Source organism: Mizuhopecten yessoensis, unplaced genomic scaffold, assembly GCF_002113885.1.
Source record: "Mizuhopecten yessoensis strain PY_sf001 unplaced genomic scaffold, ASM211388v2 scaffold8561, whole genome shotgun sequence".
NCBI lineage: Eukaryota > Metazoa > Mollusca > Bivalvia > Pectinida > Pectinidae > Mizuhopecten > Mizuhopecten yessoensis.
Genome location: NW_018407609.1, coordinates 439,883 through 459,716, shown reverse-complemented (window position 1 = coordinate 459,716; position 19,834 = coordinate 439,883). Strand labels below are relative to the sequence as shown.

Here is a 19,834-nt window from a genome sequence, read left to right as displayed (position 1 = left end):
AAGTTATTTTACCAAAGAGTTAAGGTTAAACTGCTGCAAAATACATATTGAATCTGTGATCTGTGTTAGAGTTATTTTCCTTATTTTTTAATTGAAATTAATAAGTAATTAATGTAAATCCACATGACTATTAATATTCTTATTAGACCAAAGATTGGGTGTTTCAGCTTACAAGTTGAAATTTGGTAGGGTCGATGGTTTGAAAAGTCATAGTCATTGTTAAGATCAAGATCGGAATACATTAGAACAAAGATTAGAATACATTAGAACAAAGATTAGAATACATAAAAACAAAGATTGGAATACATTAGAACAAAGATTGGAATACATTAGAACAAAGATTAGAATACATTAGAACAAAGATTGGAATACATTAGAACAAAGATTAGAATACATTAGAACAAAGATTGGAATACATTAGAACAAAGATTAGAATACATTAGAACAAAGATTGGAATACATTAGAACAAAGATTAGAATACATTAGAACAAAGATTGGAATACATTAGAACAAAGATTAGAATACATTAGAACAAAGATTGGAATACATTAGAACAAAGATTAGAATACATTAGAACAAAGATTAGAATACATTAGAACAAAGATTGGAATACATTAGAACAAAGATTAGAATACATTAGAACAAAGATTAGAATACATTAGAACAAAGATTGGAATACATTAGAACAAAGATTAGAATACATTAGAACAAAGATTAGAATACATTAGAACAAAGATTGGAATACATTAGAACAAAGATTAGAATACATTAGAACAAAGATTAGAATACATTAGAACAAAGATTGGAATACATTAGAACAAAGATTAGAATACATTAGAACAAAGATTAGAATACATTAGAACAAAGATTGGAATACATTAGAACAAAGATTAGAATACATTAGAACAAAGATTAGAATACATTAGAACAAAGATTAGAATACATTAAAACAAAGATTGGAATACATTAGAACAAAGATTAGAATACATTAGAACATAGATTAGAATACATTAAACCAAAGATTGGAATACATTAGAACAAAGATTGGAATACATTAGAACATAGATTAGAATACATTAGAACATACATTAGAACATACATTGGAACAAAGATTGGAATACATTAGAACATACATTAGAACACAGATTGGAATACATTAGAACATACATTGGAACATAGATTGGAATACAACAAAGATTCGAATACATGAGAACATAGATTGGAATACATTAGAACAACGATTAGAATACATTAGAACATACATTAGAACATAGATTAGAATACATTAGACCAAAGATTGGAATACATTAGAACAAAGATTGGAATGCATTAGAACAAAGATTAGAATACATTAGAACAAAGATTGGAATACATTAGAACATACATTGGAACATAGATTGGAATACAACAAAGATTCGAATACATGAGAACATAGATTGGAATACATTAGAACAAAGATTGGACTACATTAGAACAAAGATTAGAATACATTAGAACATAGATTGGAATACATTAGAACATAGATTAGAATACGTTAGAACATACATTAGAACATACATTGGAACAAAGATTGGAATACATTAGAACAAAGATTGGAATGCATTAGAACAAAGATTAGAATACATTAGAGCATACATTAGAACATAGATTGGAATACATTAGAACAAAGATTGGAATGCATTAGAACAAAGATTAGAATACATTAGAACATAGACTAGAATACATTAAACCAAAGATTGGAATACATTAGAACAAAGATTGGAATGCATTAGAACAAAGATTAGAATACATTAGAGCATACATTAGAACATAGATTGGAATACAACGAAGATTTGAATACATGAGAACATAGATTGGAATACATTAGAACAAAGATTGGAATACATTAGTACATAGATTGGAATACATTAGAACATAGATTGGAATACATCAAAGATTGGAATACATTAGTACATAGATTGGAATACATTAGAACATAGATTGGAATACATCAAAGATTGGAATACATTAGTACATAGATTGGAATACATTAGAACATAGATTGGAATACATCAAAGGTTAGAATACATTAGAACATAGATTGGAATACATCAAAGATTAGAATACATTAGAACAAAGATTGGAATACATTAGAACAAAGATTGGAATACATTAGTACATAGATTAGAATACATTAGAACATACATTAGAACACAGATTGGAATACATTAGAACATACATTAGAACACAGATTGGAATACATTAGAACATACATTGGAACATAGATTGGAATACAACAAAGATTCGAATACATGAGAACATAGATTGGAATACATTAGAACAAAGATTGGAATGCATTAGAACAAAGATTAGAATACATTAGAACAAAGATTTGAATACATTAGAACATAGATTGGAATACATCAAAGATTGGAATACATTAGAACATAGATTGGAATACATCAAAGGTTAGAATACATTAGAACATAGATTGGAATACATCAAAGATTGGAATACATTAGTACATAGATTGGAATACATTAGAACATACATTAGAACAAAGATTAGAATACATTAGAACATACGTTAGAACATAGATTGGAATACATTAGAAAATACATTAGAACATAGATTAGAATACATTAGACCAAAGATTGGAATACATTAGAACAAAGATTGGAATGCATTAGAACAAAGATTAGAATACATTAGAGCAAAGATTGGAATACATTAGAACATACATTAGAACAAAGATTAGAATACATTAGAACATAGATTGGAATACATCAAAGATTGGAATACATTAGTACATAGATTGGAATACATTAGAACATAGATTGGAATACATTGGAACATACATTAGAACATAGATTGGAATACAACAGAGATTTGAATACATTAGAACATAGATTGGAATACATAAGAACATACATTAGAACATAGATTGGACTACATTAGAACATACATTAGAACATAGATTGGAATAAAACAAAGATTTGAATACATGAGAACATAGATTGGAATACAACAAAGATTCGAATACATGAGAACATAGATTGGAATACATTAGAACATACATTGGAACATAGATTGGAATACAACAAAGATTCATTAGAACAAAGATTGGAATACATTAGAACAAAGATTGGAATGCATTAGAACAAAGATTAGAATACATTAGAACATAGATTGGAATACATTGGAACATACATTAGAACATAGATTGGAATACAGCAAAGATTTGAATACATGAGAACATAGATTGGAATACATTAGAACAAAGATTGGAATGCATTAGAACAAAGATTAGAATACATTAGAGCATACATTAGAACATAGATTGGAATACATCAAAGATTGGAATACATTAGTACATAGATTGGAATACATTAGAACATACACTAGAACATAGATTGGAATACAACAAAGATTCGAATACATGAGAACATAGATTGGAATACATTAGAACAAAGATTGGAATGCATTAGAACAAAGATTAGAATACATTAGAACATAGATTGGAATACATCAAAGATTGGAATACATTAGAACTTAGATTGGAATACATTAGAACATACATTGGAACATAGATTGGAATACAACAAAGATTCATTAGAACAAAGATTGGAATACATTAGAACAAAGATTGGACTACATTAGAACAAAGATTAGAATACATTAGAGCATACATTAGAACATAGATTGGAATACATTGGAACATACATTAGAACATAGATTGGAATACATCAAAGATTGAAATACATTACAACAAAAATTGGAATACATTAGATCATATTTCTTCCTTAGTCAAAGCATACTTATTAGCAATCATTAGAACAAAGATTAGAATACACTAGAACATACATTAGAACATAGATTGGAATACATCAAAGATTGAAATACATTACAACAAAAATTGGAATACATTACAACAAAAATTGGAATACATTAGATCATATGTCTTCCTTAGTCAAAGCATACTTATTAGCAATAACAGGAAATATCTGATAATCAGAACAAAGCACCTTCATGTGGTTGATTGATTGTGGTTCAGCTCAATCCAGGGAAACTGTCGTTTACCCATCTTGACTGATCTAGACATAACATTCTTTTGTTTTATTACTTTCTGAATGTTGCTGTTATGATTTGCATCCCTTTCATCATTTATACTCTCATCTTTCCCTGATGTAAAAATGTTTTATCTTGTTTAACCTTCCTTTCTCTCATGATCTATTTAATCAGAATCTTGTTAGTCGTTAGGATTGCTAATAGATTCATTATTGTCAGTGTCTATTACATGTTGACAGAGACAAATGGGGCGAATAATGCTATTATTCAGCGGAGATGGATTTATATAAGTTTTAAAACAAGTTTCCAAATCCTATTTCTACTCCCATGTTTTGCATTATATTGTAAAAGTTTCCTGTTAATAACGCTTTCAAGCCCACTACTTATCTTGGTATAGGAAATCCTAACTACTCATTGTTTTCCTGTACACTCATTGCACACCACAGGTTTTGCATTTACTCACGTTTGATGGGAGACTATATATATAAGCTAGATTCCGTCTTATTTTCTTCAAGTTACAAACAACTGTTAATGGAAATAATGAAGCGTTTGTATATGCTGAAAAAAATGTCTAAATTTTCGAATATTTAAACCCATTATGAAAAAATAATTAAAAAGCCAAAAAGTAAGTGGAATTAGTTATTATGAATGAGGGGGTCAGATTGTAGTGTTGGTTGGTAACCTGAAACAGACATTTCTTTTGGTCTAACAGATATATCACAGGCAACTTCGTACAGCTCTATTAGAAGGGAGATATATCTTAGGTTTACATGTATTGGTCCACTTCAGCTGATTCAGTGGTCTGAGAACGTGTAAAATGCCCCAAAGGCAGCTTATATAAAATGATGGTTTGATTCTCGGACTGATTTGATTGATAGACCAGGCAATTGAGTGGTTGATACATCCCACAAATGGACTTGCAGAGTATGCTGTTAATGTAAAGGAATTTGTGTCTCATGTGTGGTATAAAAGGTGTCACTCATGTTCATTAACTCTGATCAAACAGCCTGGTGTACCCTATAATTTTTTGTGATACATTTTGTAACAGTACATAGTACTAGTATACTGTGTGTTTCTATAGTATAATTTTTATATACGTTCTGAAATGTGTTCCTGATCTGATTCAGTGAATGCATTACCTATTTACAGAGTCGAGTCATAACCAGTTTTGCATCATGTACAGTTCTGTAGCTTGTAGCCTGCACCCAGTGAAATGTTTGATATCAGTACAATCCTGTAAAAATAAAATAACATGTAAAGAAGTGTTCCCTTGTGATTAATTCACCCGCAGACACCATTACTTAGCAGTGGAATTGGTGCCAAAGATCATTTAGTAATCAGTGTGCTAATGTTGTGCAGGGATAGTTACATTGACGAGGGGAGATAACTCTGACTGTCATGTGTTGTGTTGTAACATGTTTTATTTTTTCTCTGGCAGCAGTTCACTACACACAAAGAATAGGACTGCAGGGGGCAATTCACTGCAGTGATATGACTCAGGTCTAATACAAGTTATCATTTGCTTACCCTTGACCTGGTTTGTCCAGGTTATGTGACATTATACTGCCTCAAAATTTACCACCTTCATATATACTTGCCAAAATATTGATTGGAAACATGTTTGAAATGTACAAGTTTAGAAGTCCCACTTTGTAAATGCAATGGATTAAGCTGGTATTAACACAATGAATTTGGTCAATAAATAAATTGTGTGTAATTATACTGATTTCAAACTGTAAAATTGAAGTCTTTAGGCTATTTAATCAAACAATAGTTTCTAAGTGCAAATTGAAAATACCAGTATTTTGTGCAGTACAAGTGAAATATCTATTGTATTTGACTGAAAAAAACATTGAATTTTCTATTCATTTAATTATTTTAACATACAACAATTGTGTGATTAAGTAACGTAATTTTTGGCACCATATACCAAAGATTTACAAACCAACCACTTATTCAACCAACGCTTCAGTTGTAGGTGAACAGGAAATCTGCATCTTTGAATGCAGAAAATATAAAATACTGTTCTGATCAGTAAATCTGAAATTGATACAAGACCTTATATCATCACCAGTGAAGTTATAACATTTTGTATATCTTCACTGCACTGAATATATAATTTTTATCAAATTAATAATTTCTAATATTTCACCAGGAAAAATGTGATAAGGAAAGTAACAATTGACTTGTAAGCTTGTTTAAGCCTTTATTCACTTTCATGCTTCCTGAGGTGTGTGCAGTCTGTTTAACTGACATTCATCTACATGTCTGTACAAATTTCTCTGTTCTGCTGATAATATCTTTCATAATTGTATGACTCCATTTCAGTGCATTAATATTTACGGTTTGTTTTGAACAATGGGATTTCCTGTGCTTATGAATATTTCAGATTTTATGATTGTCACCAGGGTCTGGGCCTATGCACAATGAGGTCATGCATATCTGATTGATTATAATGGGATAGGTGTGCACACTTGGGGAAATACTCTCCAGATCTGCCATGTAAGCAAAAGGACACTTAGTTTAAAATATTCACATTAAATCAACAAGCCTATTTTTGTACTGCATGTAGTAATCTTTTTTGTAATGAATGAAGTTACATGGAGGAGAATAAGGAAAAAAAGAGAGCCTAGGTAAGTTTTGGTAGGAGTTGGTTTTGTCTTGTTTGACAAACCATTGTGAAATTGGTTGTCAGGATGCCAAAGCTAGTTGAACTGTTCTGTCCCAAATTGAGGAGCTTTATATACCTTATTCGTTATGTTAATTGCCCAGGCGGCTGAAAATTGTTTTAATAAAAAACCCATCATAGCATCAGAGACAAAATACCCTAGATCTGTAATTAAAAACCTATACATGATACAGAGATTGTTATCTTGTTAGGAATGCCGATACACAACAAATCCCAAAAGAAGTTTCTATCTATTTGTATTGGACCAGTAGACGTATGGAATTGAAAAATGAATTGTGTCCTGTCTCACTCACATGAACTGATCAGACGTGACATGCAAGGCTGATTAGTATCTCCGGTAATTCCAGTCTCATCAACCCCTCCGACAGGCTGTCTTGTCAGGGTTATACTGAGAAGGCCTCCCTACAATGGGATCTGTGTATCTGGCCAGATCTGCAATGCAGATGAAGCTGATTGTGTTATGGTGAGATGGAAGTTGTCTTAACAGTTATTGTCATGGTAATGTCAGGACAGCACAATTACGGGTCCTTCTCCATCAAAGAAGCAGGTTCTACGGTTTGAAAATGAGAAAATCTATTGTTTGGTTTAAAAAATGTACCCCTTTTTAAGTTTGATTTGAAAAGCCTGCCTTTTGGACTGTAAATCGTTTTCCATATTCTTAGAAACTTGTCCCTTGGTCTTTGAAGCTTGTCTCTCCGTCTTTGAAGCTTACCTCCTGTTTTTAGCTTACCTGGCCCGAAGGGCCAAGTGTGCTTATCCCATGCTGCGTCGTCCGTTGTCCGGTGTCCATTGTCCGTCAACTTTTTCCTTTAAAACGCTACTAGTCCTGAACGGCTCAGAGGAGTTTGACCAAATTTGGTTTGGAGCATCATTGGCCAAAGGGTTCTCAGTTTTGTATAAACAGAGGGTATGGTCCCCCTGGGGGCAGAGGGGCGGGGCCAAATAGGGGGAAAATAGGTAAATCTTTAAAAATCTTCTTCTTCGCAACCAATAGAAGGATTTTGACCAAATTTGTTCTAGAGCATCTTTTGACAACGGAGCCTCAAGGTTGTATAAACTGAGGGTGTGGGCCCTCTGGGGGCATAGGGGCAGGGCCCAATAGGGAAACAGAGGATTTATTTTTTTCTCCTACTATACAAGTGAAGGGATTTAAACCAAATGCAGTCTAAAGCATGCTTAGGGACAAAAGAATCAATTTTATTTAAACTGAGGTATGTGGACCCCCTTCTTTGGGGCATATGAGTGGGGCCCATTAGGGGAAATAGAGGGAAACATTAAAGATTATTCTCCTTTTGTACCGATGAAGGGATTTTGACCAAATTTGGTCTGGAGCATCATTGGCCAAAGGGTTCTGAGTTTTGTATATATGGAGGGTATGGTCCCCCTGGGGTCTGAGGAGCGGGGCCAAATAGGGGGAAAATAGGTAAATCTTTAAAAATCTTCTTCTTCTCAACCAATAGAAGGATTTTGACCAAATTTGGTCTGGAGCATCATTGGCCAAAGGGTTCTGAGTTTTGTATATATGGAGGGTATGGTCCCCCTGGGGTCTGAGGAGCGGGGCCAAATAGGGGGGAAAATAGGTAAATCTTTAAAAATCTTCTTCTCAACCAATAGAAGGATTTCGACCAAATTTGTTCTAGAGCATCTTTGGACAAAGGAGCCTCAAGTTTGTAGAAACGGAGGGTGTGGCTCCTCTGGGGGCATAGGGGCGGGGCCCAATAGGGGAAGTAGAGGATTTTTTTCTCCTACTATACAAGTCAAGGGATTTAAACCAAATGCAGTCTGAAGCATGCTTAGGGACAAAAGGATCAATTTTGATTAAATTGAGGTGTGTGGACCCCCTTCTTTGGGGCAGATGAGTGGGGCCCATTAGGGGAAATAGAGGAAAACATTAAAGATCCTTCTCCTTCTGTACTGTTGAAGGGATTTTAACCTAACCAAACTTGTTCTAGAGAATCTTTGAGCAAAGGGAATTGAATATTTATAAATGGAAGATGTGCCCCCCCCCCCAGGCCAGGGAACAGGGCCCAATGGGGGAAATAGAGAAATGAAGGGATTTAAACCAAATGTAGTCTGAAGCATGCTTAGGGGAAAAAACCTCAATTTGTTTAATTTGTATAAAAATCATCGGGTGTAGAGCCAACGCTGTACTTCTGATCTAGGTTCTGTAGGTTCCGTTATCCCTTGCTTGGATACCCAGGGGTATGCAGAAGCCCACATGTTCGGGCGAAACCGGTAGACATACAATAAAGAAACCAACCTATCCTGAGCTTGTTGCGATTGAATATTGCCATTTGTATATAAAGGTGCATGTGAGGCCCAATATGGGAAATAGAGAAAAATTGAGACATAACATGGAAACTCATTTTCTTGGTGTCTTTCCCACCAAAACAGATTTATATGTAGTTCTTCTTGCAACTTTGTTTCTTGTACTCCTTTGATAAACCTGAATGGTAAATTGAAAAATAAAATACCAGGGTAGCTATTAAGGCCCCTGGACCTCTTGTTTTAAGCTTGCCTCTTGGTCAATGAAGCTTGCATCTTGTTCCTTGAATCTTTGCTCTTGGTTCTTGAAGCTTACTTTTTGTTCCTTGAAGCTTGCCCTTTGGTCCTTGAATCTTGCCTCTTGCTCCTTGAAGCTTGCCTCTTGCTCCTTGAAGCTTGCCTCTTGCTCCTTGAAGCTTGCCTCTTGTTCATTGAAGCTTGCCTCATGGTCCTTGAAGCTTGTCTCTTGGTCCTTGGATCATGCCCCTTTGTTGTAGAATCCTGTCTGTTGTTGTAGAAGCTCTCCCCTTGGTCCCAGATTCATACTCCATGGTTTGAAAAGCAGAGTCCTTTGTTCTGATAAATAGTTTGCATAGCTGTATTTTTCCTAATCACTTGGTATAGGAAACTTAACTTTGGTCTTTGAAATTGAAGTGCACTGCTTAATATGAGGAATGTGGCCTTTGTTTTTAAGAGCTTAGAAATGACTGTCAGTGTGAGAAACATGCATTGGTCTGTGAAGCTTGTTGATGGGACTGAACAGTCTGACTGTTGACTTTAGAAGCATACTCCTCAGTGTGAAGGTATGAACCATAGGTTCTGATTATCTAGAGAAATTAGATCTCAATGATATCTAGAAAGAAAATTACTTGTTCTGAAGAATCTCAAGAATAACCAGCTGCATTCCTGGGTGTGAATCTTATAACTGTTGTATGGATTATTGTGAGGTACCCCATTTACTGGTCTTGGTCTAAGTTTCTGTAACAGTATTGAGTAGCTTGTTTTGGTGACTTGTATTTCTGTATCACAACAAGCTGTATATATGCTCCAGTCCATACTCCATTTTGTTACATCCCCAGTCAATGTCACTTGTAACAGCTGGTCACACACACCTACAGTATAATGCTCCTTCATGGATTCCTGTTATGATAAATCCATGTTATGTATTGGCTGGAAACCCCTGATCCATGCATCTGATTGAATAATGAATAAATTAAAATTGTGATTAGTTAAGCAGGTAGGGCAATGTGATGACACATTTGTAAGCTAAAGCAATAGCATGTTATAGAAATAGTCTAGCTGTACACGTAAGTGTATAAAACATGGTTCTTGTTTTACAGAGCATAACAACCTTTTCATTTTCATAATACTCCAAATAAGATTCAAACATCTGATGTTTTCATGAAATAAACTCTTCCAACCATGTAAAGAAAGACATGTTAACATAACCAGGTAATTCCCGTAGCATTAAGCTAATTAAAGAACAAAATATTAATAGGTTGTACATTTTAATTAGAAAGTTTGAGTTATAGTTTTAAAACGTGAAGCTAACCGTGCTTATAAGCACTGAACCAAGAGTGATTGGGTAAGAGGATATCTGTAGTTGTTGTGCTTAGGTTAGGAATAAAGGAGTCGAAGAAATAGGATCTCAAGGTCAGCTGTAACCTGATTTGTTGACAGTGGTGCTGTCTTTGCGTCATACAAATCTGGTTGTAGTGTTGTTAGGTTCCAAATCTTAAGTTTGATTATGACACAGTAAAATCTTTAGTTAGAGTTTGATAGTGGGATGGTGTGTAGTATATGGTTAAGTTGCAGATTTTTGAAGTATTGTTTTGATTGATATATTTTATTGAATATATAAATGACAAATACAGATAAGCTGTTGAGACTTCAAGGCATGTGTTTTATTTTCTTATGCACATACACTAGTTTTACAAGTGTCTGAAGTGACTAGATTCCCACACATAGCGAGTCAGGGATCCAGAGAATTAGCTATTAAACCATTGCCGTAAACATTAGACAGATTTTTGTTGATACTTTGTCATGATTGTTGACCTTTACAGCAGTAAATTGTCTGATCTACATCAAAGGTATCATTATTTTGAAGATCATATGTTTATACTCAGGGGACCATTTCAGAAGCTTCCGATTGCCTATAAATATTGAACCTCTTTGACCTTTAGTGCATCCTTTGTTATGGTCTTGTATTACGTTATGTGTTGGTCTGTAGACCTTTTTGTACCTGATCTAGTCGTCTGGTTATTAAGCCATTCAGTTTGATTAATTCCTATAATAATGCTCTGGGTTTTGACCACAGTAGACAGTGAGTAGCGTTGATCAATTTAACATTCACAGTGTGTTTTCCTGTGGTTTTGATAGCTGTATAGTTCCATATGACATCACATACACAGTGCCACATACACACACTGTCACAATCATCAACAGTGTTGTAGTCACCCTGGGTAACACAAGAATCAATCTTTGATATTACCTATTACAGCAGAAAATTAACCCTTCAGGTCTATACAAGAGTTATGAATATGAGACCTTGATCAACTCAATCAGCTGTGTATTGTTTAATTTACACAAGCATTTTGTAATGATTTCACCTTGAAAAAAAGATATTGTAAAATGAAGTGTTGCATTCATTTCTCTTAAGCTGACTATGCTTTCAACAGCTTTAGCCTAGAGGTGACTTGTCAACTTATACCAGTCAGCTAGCTGTTCATTGTGTTTCCCTCAGTGGTCACTAGTCCAGTTGTATCCGAGTTTAGTGTTCAGTATCCATCAGGAAGCTGTGGATTGACTCCGCTTCTATGATAGGATTAGACTTGATTAGGATTATAGGTGTATATAATGTATGGTTCGTAGTTCAAAAAGCAAACCCAGTCATCGTTACAGCTTTACTGATCTGATCCACGGCAGACTGTTTACCAAACAAGGGCATCGGTGGCTCTGCCAATCAATCAGTCACAAGATTATATTTCATGATAAGCTAAGCAGAAAATCATTTTGAAGTTGAATCTTTTACGAGATCTTTTTGTATTTAGCTAGATTTGTGAAGGACAAATTTTGTAGAAAGGTTTGGTTTCCAAATGGAGTACAGGTAAAAATGTGATCTGTGGAACACAGGTGTGTGTTTGTGTGATGCTGGATATGATACAGAGATGTGACGGAGGAATAATGTAACGGTTGTAGTCAATGAAATATCAAATCTCCTAGGAAAAGAAACCTAATTAATCATTGCGGAGATCGTTTTTATAAAAACCTCCAACATCTAACAAATGTGTGTTTGTGGCGATCACAAAGTATTGCTCATCAATACTATCTACCAAAGGATTCGATTCATCAGTTGTGTCAGTTAAACGGTGTAGTAGGAAAGGATGGTGTACTAACAGTGGACATCAGAGTGAACTAGGCATGATGTACATTGACATACACAATTTTAAGTGTACACACACAATGCTAGGTAATGTACTCTGCTAACAGCAGACCCAGCTTTTCTAATGGTCTCCATTCATTATTCTAAGTTCCATTCCCAGTTGGCTAACATCCTGCAAGCTACTACTGCATTTTCTAATATAATAGACCTTCACTAACTAGGTATACTGCCTGGTGAAATCTTTCACAAGGATTTCTACTGTCCATGGCTCTTCTCCATAAGAGCTACTGTATTGAGGCAGTTTGATATATATGCCTTTTAAGATATACATTGACAGTATTAGGTATATCGTAAAACTGAAATCACATTTACTCTGGATGCATGCATGCTTGAGCAAGTCCTTCTTTAATCTACACATACACAATGTGGTCCTATATCAGTGTTTCTGTATGTGAGGAGTGAGAGAAGCAGGTTTACCTTATCGACAGAGGAAGAATACAAAAGAACATTCTCAATTAAAAGCTGATTATCTTCTAAGTTTTGTGCCAGGAAACAGTTAATGGGAATGTGCACCCATTCACCTGCCGGTAATCATTATCTGTGTGTTACGGTGGAAACAAACAGGGCACATGTGTTGTACATACACAGACACATGTATTATGACATAATTATCTGGTAGTGTACATGTGTTCATCGGTGGCTGTGGGTGTTTGCTGGGGAGGAGTATGTGTGCAGTGGCATAATAAACAGGTATTCAGAGTGGTAATATGTACCCCACTGTACTAGGTAGACCAGAGTTCTGTAGTTGCTGGTTGACTAAACACGGGAAAGTCCCCCTGGAAAAGGGATGTGAATTGAGGAACACATATGTGGGACATTGCCTTTGAGTGAGGGACCTGACAGTGTGTAATGGACACACATTTCAGACTTCCAAATATCACGGATATTCTTCTGTAAAATGTTTAAACCTGGATATTACCTGTAACTAATTGAAACTTTCGAACACAAACTGTGTGTATTTTTTAATGGTTAATGATTGTGTAGCCATTATTGAACACTGATGGTAATATTTTGACATGTGCCAGCAGTGTGAGCTCTGTGTATATACTGGTAACAGAGTTCACCAATGAGTACCCCTGACCCTACCTGGCCCTAGTGGGGAGTCGGTGTATCCCAGCGCTGGAGTGTACTGACCAGAACAGCTGTGCTATGTGAGTCAAGTGTAAACAGAAGGAAGCTTCAACCAATACACCTCAACATACAGATAACACTGCTATCACAGCCAGATGGAATCCGGCTGCTGTAAGATTTCATTAACAGTACTGGACTCGTTTGCAGCATTGATAATCAGGCTTCCTAACATTGTTAGAACCAGTCTCATCTAGTCGTAATGTAATCAATGGAACTTGTTTTCTTAAACTGTGGAATTCCAGTAAACTTTTCTTTTAAAGTGGAGCTTCATTAATCTATCTACCTTTGAATTGAAAAACACCACTTGATTATTAGCATAAATTTGAATAGAAAGAGAGAAATCCTCCGCTCCGCTAAAAAACCCCACCAACTGGCATGATGGTGGGGCGACCAGAACAGTGTTGGATTGATTAACAAAGTTTAAATGTGACCCTGTGGAATTACAGCAGTTTCTAAATAACTGTGTGGAATTACAGTCAAAGTTACATGTAATTCTGTAGAGTTACAGAAGACGTTGAATCTGTAGATTCACGGCAGATGTTACCCCATGGATTATCATATAACTTAATGGAATTACAGCAAACTTTACTACCAGCCCTGTGAAATTACAGCAGAAAATTGTATATGCAGAGCTTATATGTAACTAGAACTGTACCACTAACAGCAAACTTTACAAGTGACCCTTTGGAATTACAGCGGGGAACTTCATGTGTAGTCCTGAAGTTAAAGAGGAATGTTAAGTTACCCTTGGGAATTACAGTAGAGGAGTAGATATGTAAAGCTGTGAAATTACAGCAAAGTTTGACCATGTGAAAATACAGCAGAATATATATAAGTAACCCAGTGGTATTAAAGGATTTATAAGTAACCCTGTGGTATAACAGGATTTACAAGTAACCCTGTGCTATTACAGAATTAATATGTAACCCTGTGCTATTACAGCAGAATTTCTATAACCCTGTGGTATTACAGGATTTTTATGTAACCCTGTGATATTACAGGATTTATAGGTAACCCTGTGATATTACAGAATTTATAGGTAACCCTGTGGTATTACAGGATTTATAGGTAACCCTGTGATATTACAGAATTTATAGGTAACCCTGTGGTATTACAGCAGAATTTCTATAACCCTGTGGTATTACAGCAGCCTATATATGTAACGCTGGTTGTAGTACTGAAGTCATCAATACTGCTGTACAAGGAGGTGTAGAGACAAACCAATAATGTGTCACCGCACTACTGTATGGATTCAGTGACGTTATATCTGCAGAGTCGACAAAATGTTGGGCCTGGTTTTCCATGGTCTTTTGGTCGTAAGATATGCATGACATTCTCTTCATGCATAACTTGGTGACATTTTCCATCCCCAGAGTCCCCTTTTACATGTCCCTGCTTTGCTCCTGTCTGTGTGAATGATGTTTCGGATGAGATCAATGGCATAGCTGTTTGGCTTTACTTATCCGTGTAGCGTATAGTGCCAGTGACAAATTGTTGTCTGTGTCAGTGTCTCACAGCACTGCCACACCAAAACAAGCGGGACTAGCATCCACACAGACTAACACTAGCCTTCAGTGGTAACATTGATAGAACAAGTGTTTTACACCGCCAATATTTGACATCGGTCGCTGTCAATTGCAAGTGTTGTATCAAATACAGGCTGTCACACCACAAACTCATCTTGGATAAACGTTGATCGTTTCAGTCATCTTATTATGAACTGGTCCGTCTATTGATCAGGAATGACTGATTTTAACCTGTAGGGGTGACCGTCTGGGTCAGAATTCTGTTCCTTTCCTGTCTTACTTTGGGATAAATACAAGAACCATATCCCTGATTTTTTTCCCGCTGTGATTATACAAATTGCTGTTCTAACTTATCTCGTGTGATGTAGGAGTGTAGTAGATTGATGAGATCAGCTGCTGGGATGATTGTACAGAGATGATTATAAACACAAGGCTATCTGTGCTCTACCAGGATCAAGATATTACTAGCAGACACAACCATCTTGACTAACCAGCAGCAAGGTTTTTTTCCGCTTCGAAAAATTGATTTGTAAAGGTTTTCTACAGGAATTCATAAAAAGGATTATTTGGGCTAAGGCGTTTTGACGGATGTACTTTAAGCACTGTTTTACTAGGTAACTCATTCGTCACGTGGAGCATAAACTCTTTCCTTTCACATGTATACAAGCAATTGCATCACCACCATCATGTGCCAAAGGCATGAAAATTGTAATATGATGAGCAGGTTTGACTGAAGATTGGATTGGGAAATTCAAAATGTTTCTATGAATATCGACCTAAAATTTTGTTGTGACTAAAGGTGTCGATAGTAGATCTATCAATTATGAAATGTGCTGTATTTGTATGGCATATTTTACAAGTATACATGATGGTATGGAACCAAAATGTTAAAATACATATTTTGAATCTGCCGAGCACACCAATTTAGTGTAGAGTGAATGAGTTATGATCTACTGTGGTCTTCCCACCCATTGATAGTCTGGATACAGTATGGTTAATGTGGCAGCACAAGTCAGTCTCGAATGGACTGTAGTTATTGACCACCCCAGGAGATACGCCTGAATAGTCATGTCTAATATTGGTCCAGGGGAAAGGCTTTTTAAGCCACGCCCATTATCTGCATCGCTGGTTGAGGGTGCAGACCAGCAACACCCTCTTTCAGTGTCTGACCTGCAAGATGGAGACCTACTGGATCAGCCCCTCCCCCATGGAGTGTCTGGTCCCCAGAGAGGGGATCATCAGATTGATGCACTTTCATTGTCTGACTTACGGGACAGGGATCGATCACTTAAGCCAGAAATGTTTTCTGCATCACTTGCTGCTGATGACCGGTCGCGTCACTTGACAGCACCTGACATGAGGGGCGGCGACCGACTTAATCAGCCCCGCCCATTGTCTGCATCGCTGACTGAAATGACCAGTAGAACCATCCTGGAGGAGGATGTACCAGTGAGTGTGAGGAGGCGGGGCTGTACACTTCGGGTCAGAATTACATCCTACATCGATGACACAGATCTGCCACTACGTGTAGGTATCTAGGGATATCCTGTCTATTTCAATATCTACTTTTGTTTTATGTACAGTCTGGACAACTCGTCTATCTCACCGCATGTAAGTATCTCAAAAAATAGTTTGTTTTCCTGATTAAAAGAGTCTTCTCCTACCTTGAGGGTGTGACAGAGAAATCTCCAACCCGAGGGGTGAGCCGAGGGTTATACAACTAAAAAATCACCCAGAGGGTTGGAGATTTCTCTGTTACACCCTTAACGTAGGGAATCATTAGTTTTCTCCAAGTCTTTTATTTTAGTTACAGCTCCACCGACATCAGTATTCACTTTTGATGACGTCGCAATTACCAGTGACACATTTTAATGACGTCACAATTGAACACGTGCAAATCGGCACAAGGCTATCCCTCTCTAGGGGTTGACAAGCTGATCATTCCCAGCTAAAACAGCGGGAGACACACCTGTGAAGGGTGGGAGGAAATGTAGCCACATGTTAATGTAGCTTTACATATCAATAACCAGGAGTATTCAAGACAATTTTATGTATATAATCTGGTGTCCAGATATGATCTACAGGACTGCTATACTGGTGTAGATTATTATTACCGTACTACTAATAGTTCATTTTGTAGTAGATATCTGAGAAATCTACAGTGGAGCCTTTAATATGACATACTGTGTGGTTTGATGTAGCGTTTGTATAGTTTGGTATAGACATAATATACAGTCTGTGTAGGTTTCGGGGACAAAATTCGGAATAATTAATGTATTGTAAATGTAATATATAACATATATATAAATGATAATTAATATAATATGACCTTCAGAGTAATTTCATAGACCGTATGAATTGAAGAGTGTGGTTCACTTTAAGGATATATTTTACATGTGTGCTTTTGTAGGTATATATTGCCCTTGATTGTGAAACACGATATAATTCCAGGGAAACAAATAATTGTGTTTCCTTCTCATGGCAGCAATAACTATTTCATTATTAGGAAACAGAAGTAAAAACGAAATCTGAATAAAAATCTTTTAGTAAAATAATTTTGTCCTGCTGAGGCAAGTTTCAAGCGCTAACAGTCATTTCCTTTTAACTAGTGTATTTGTCTTTTTATAACCTTTATCACATCTAGTGTGGTTTGGATGACCTTCTTTGATTCTTCCTCAAAAATCCTTGATCTGAAATGTGGTCAACACCACTTCCATGTTGTCACAGGAATGGGTGGAACTGAACATACTGGTTTCCTTAGTTTATGATGAACTTCAGAGAGGTTTCAAATCAGACACACACAACAGGGAGATCCCATTGCGTGATGGAAACATGTTTGTTTGAACGTCATGTGATCATGATCAATTCAATCAATATGATAGATTGTTGTTATAAAGATGAGGTTTTAATAACAGTAGTGATTTACCATAGAGCTGATCATTTTTGCAAGTTTAAATGTTAGAGTTGTTTGATCTGATTCATGGTTTATGTTTTTTCAATTTATAATTTTATTGACTCTTCTTGAATTTTCGTTTTCAAGGGTCATCAGAAAAAAAATGTCATCAATTGGTGAGCAAAAACCAGACCAAGGCAATTAGAGATGGCCTCTTACTTTTCTTTTGATATTTACCAATGTATACTATCCCATGTGTATTCATAATATCCTGTGGAACATCATTGCATCAAGTATTTTCGAAAATGATCTTGGCAATATTTACAGCGATCAGCTGCTTCCATGTGTGATTTATAAATAGGTAAAGGATTCGTATAATGGAGAACCCAGGAAAAAAAGGGTCCTTTTTTGCAACATTTTTGCGATTTTATATAAACAAAAATTCCAGGCAAAAAAGAAGGCGTGAAATAGCACCCATAAAATTAACTTGTAATATAGTATGTTTAATGCACAGGTGGCATAGGCTCATATTTCCTGTCTAGAACTCATGTTTCAGAGAGAGGAATGAGTAATCCAGACCTGTCATTTGAGCCCAAAATACCAGCAGCAAACCTGTATAATAAATCTGTAATAAAGTGAAACATATATCTACACGATGGGGAAAAAAACACATTTTCAAATCGATATCTGAAGAGACATACCTCCAAAGAACGTTATTTGTTGTAAGAGGACTCTTGCGCTTACATAATAATAATGCCTGCATTATATATATATTTTGATTAACTGGCATTGAAAATGATACCTAAGTGATACTTGGCCAATGCATTTTGTTCGATTTTCTGTTGCACTGTGATAAAGACAAAGATTGCTGGTCTCATTAGTTTGAGTTAGAAACGGATATTTGCTATGAACTTTAAAAAATGTAAGTCACACACGTTTCGACAGATGAGTCGTACATCTGGTGTAAGAAACAAGTGGTTGTTTGTCACAGATGATATGGTTTCTATTGGGTAAGGTTGATTGTCACAGAGGATAGGGTTTCAATTGGGTAAGGTTGATTGTCACAGGGGATAGGGTTTCTATTGGGTAAGGTTGATTGTCACAGAGGATAGGGTTTCTATTGGGTAAGGTTGATTGTTACCGACGTCATACAGAAACCATAGCTACTTTAGAAAACTAGCAGAGTGTATAATTGCCTTTTAGAACATTTAACACATCTTCTATAGACAGTTTGATGGCATGCTATGAAATTTTATCCTTCGTCTGTACACAATAATTCAGTGTGTGTTCAGAGTTATATAATGATTTAGACATTTTCAAGACCTTATCCTACATATTCTCATATGTTGTTACTTAAAACTGTGTGATCATATTTACATTAGTACTAATTTCTTTAAACGAACAGCCCAAGTAAGCAGGATTTTGCTGAGAGTGTTTTTCTATCTATTTTTAGGTCACCTGAGCTTTGCTCAAGTGACCTATTCTAATTGCTTTTCGTCCGTCGTCGTCCGTTGTCCGTCGTCCGTCGTGCGTCGTGCGTCGTGCGTCGTGCGTAAACTTTTACATTTTTAACTTCTTCTCAAGAACCAGTGGATGGATTTTTTTCAAACTTGGTCAGAATCATCCTTGGTAGATGAGGCTTCAAAATTGTAAAATTGGGATTCCTACCCATGTGGAAAGAAAGATCATCAGGGGCTTTACTTAAATTGTAAATTTCAGGACCCCCGAGCTATCCGTTCTCCCTTGGGGAGGGGGTAAAGTTTACTATAGTTTATATAGGGAAATAACACTTTTGGGTATATTTTGACAACTTTCTGTAGGAAATTATTTTTACTTGGTG

General features: G+C 35.8%; 1 protein-coding gene across 1 annotated transcript in view; it reads left to right on the top strand.

The window, feature by feature from the left end:
- The window catches only part of LOC110456190 (microtubule-associated serine/threonine-protein kinase 3-like), a 105,005-nt gene that overhangs the window by 13,206 nt on the left and 71,965 nt on the right, over positions 1-19,834 (top strand). The window lies entirely within an intron of this gene.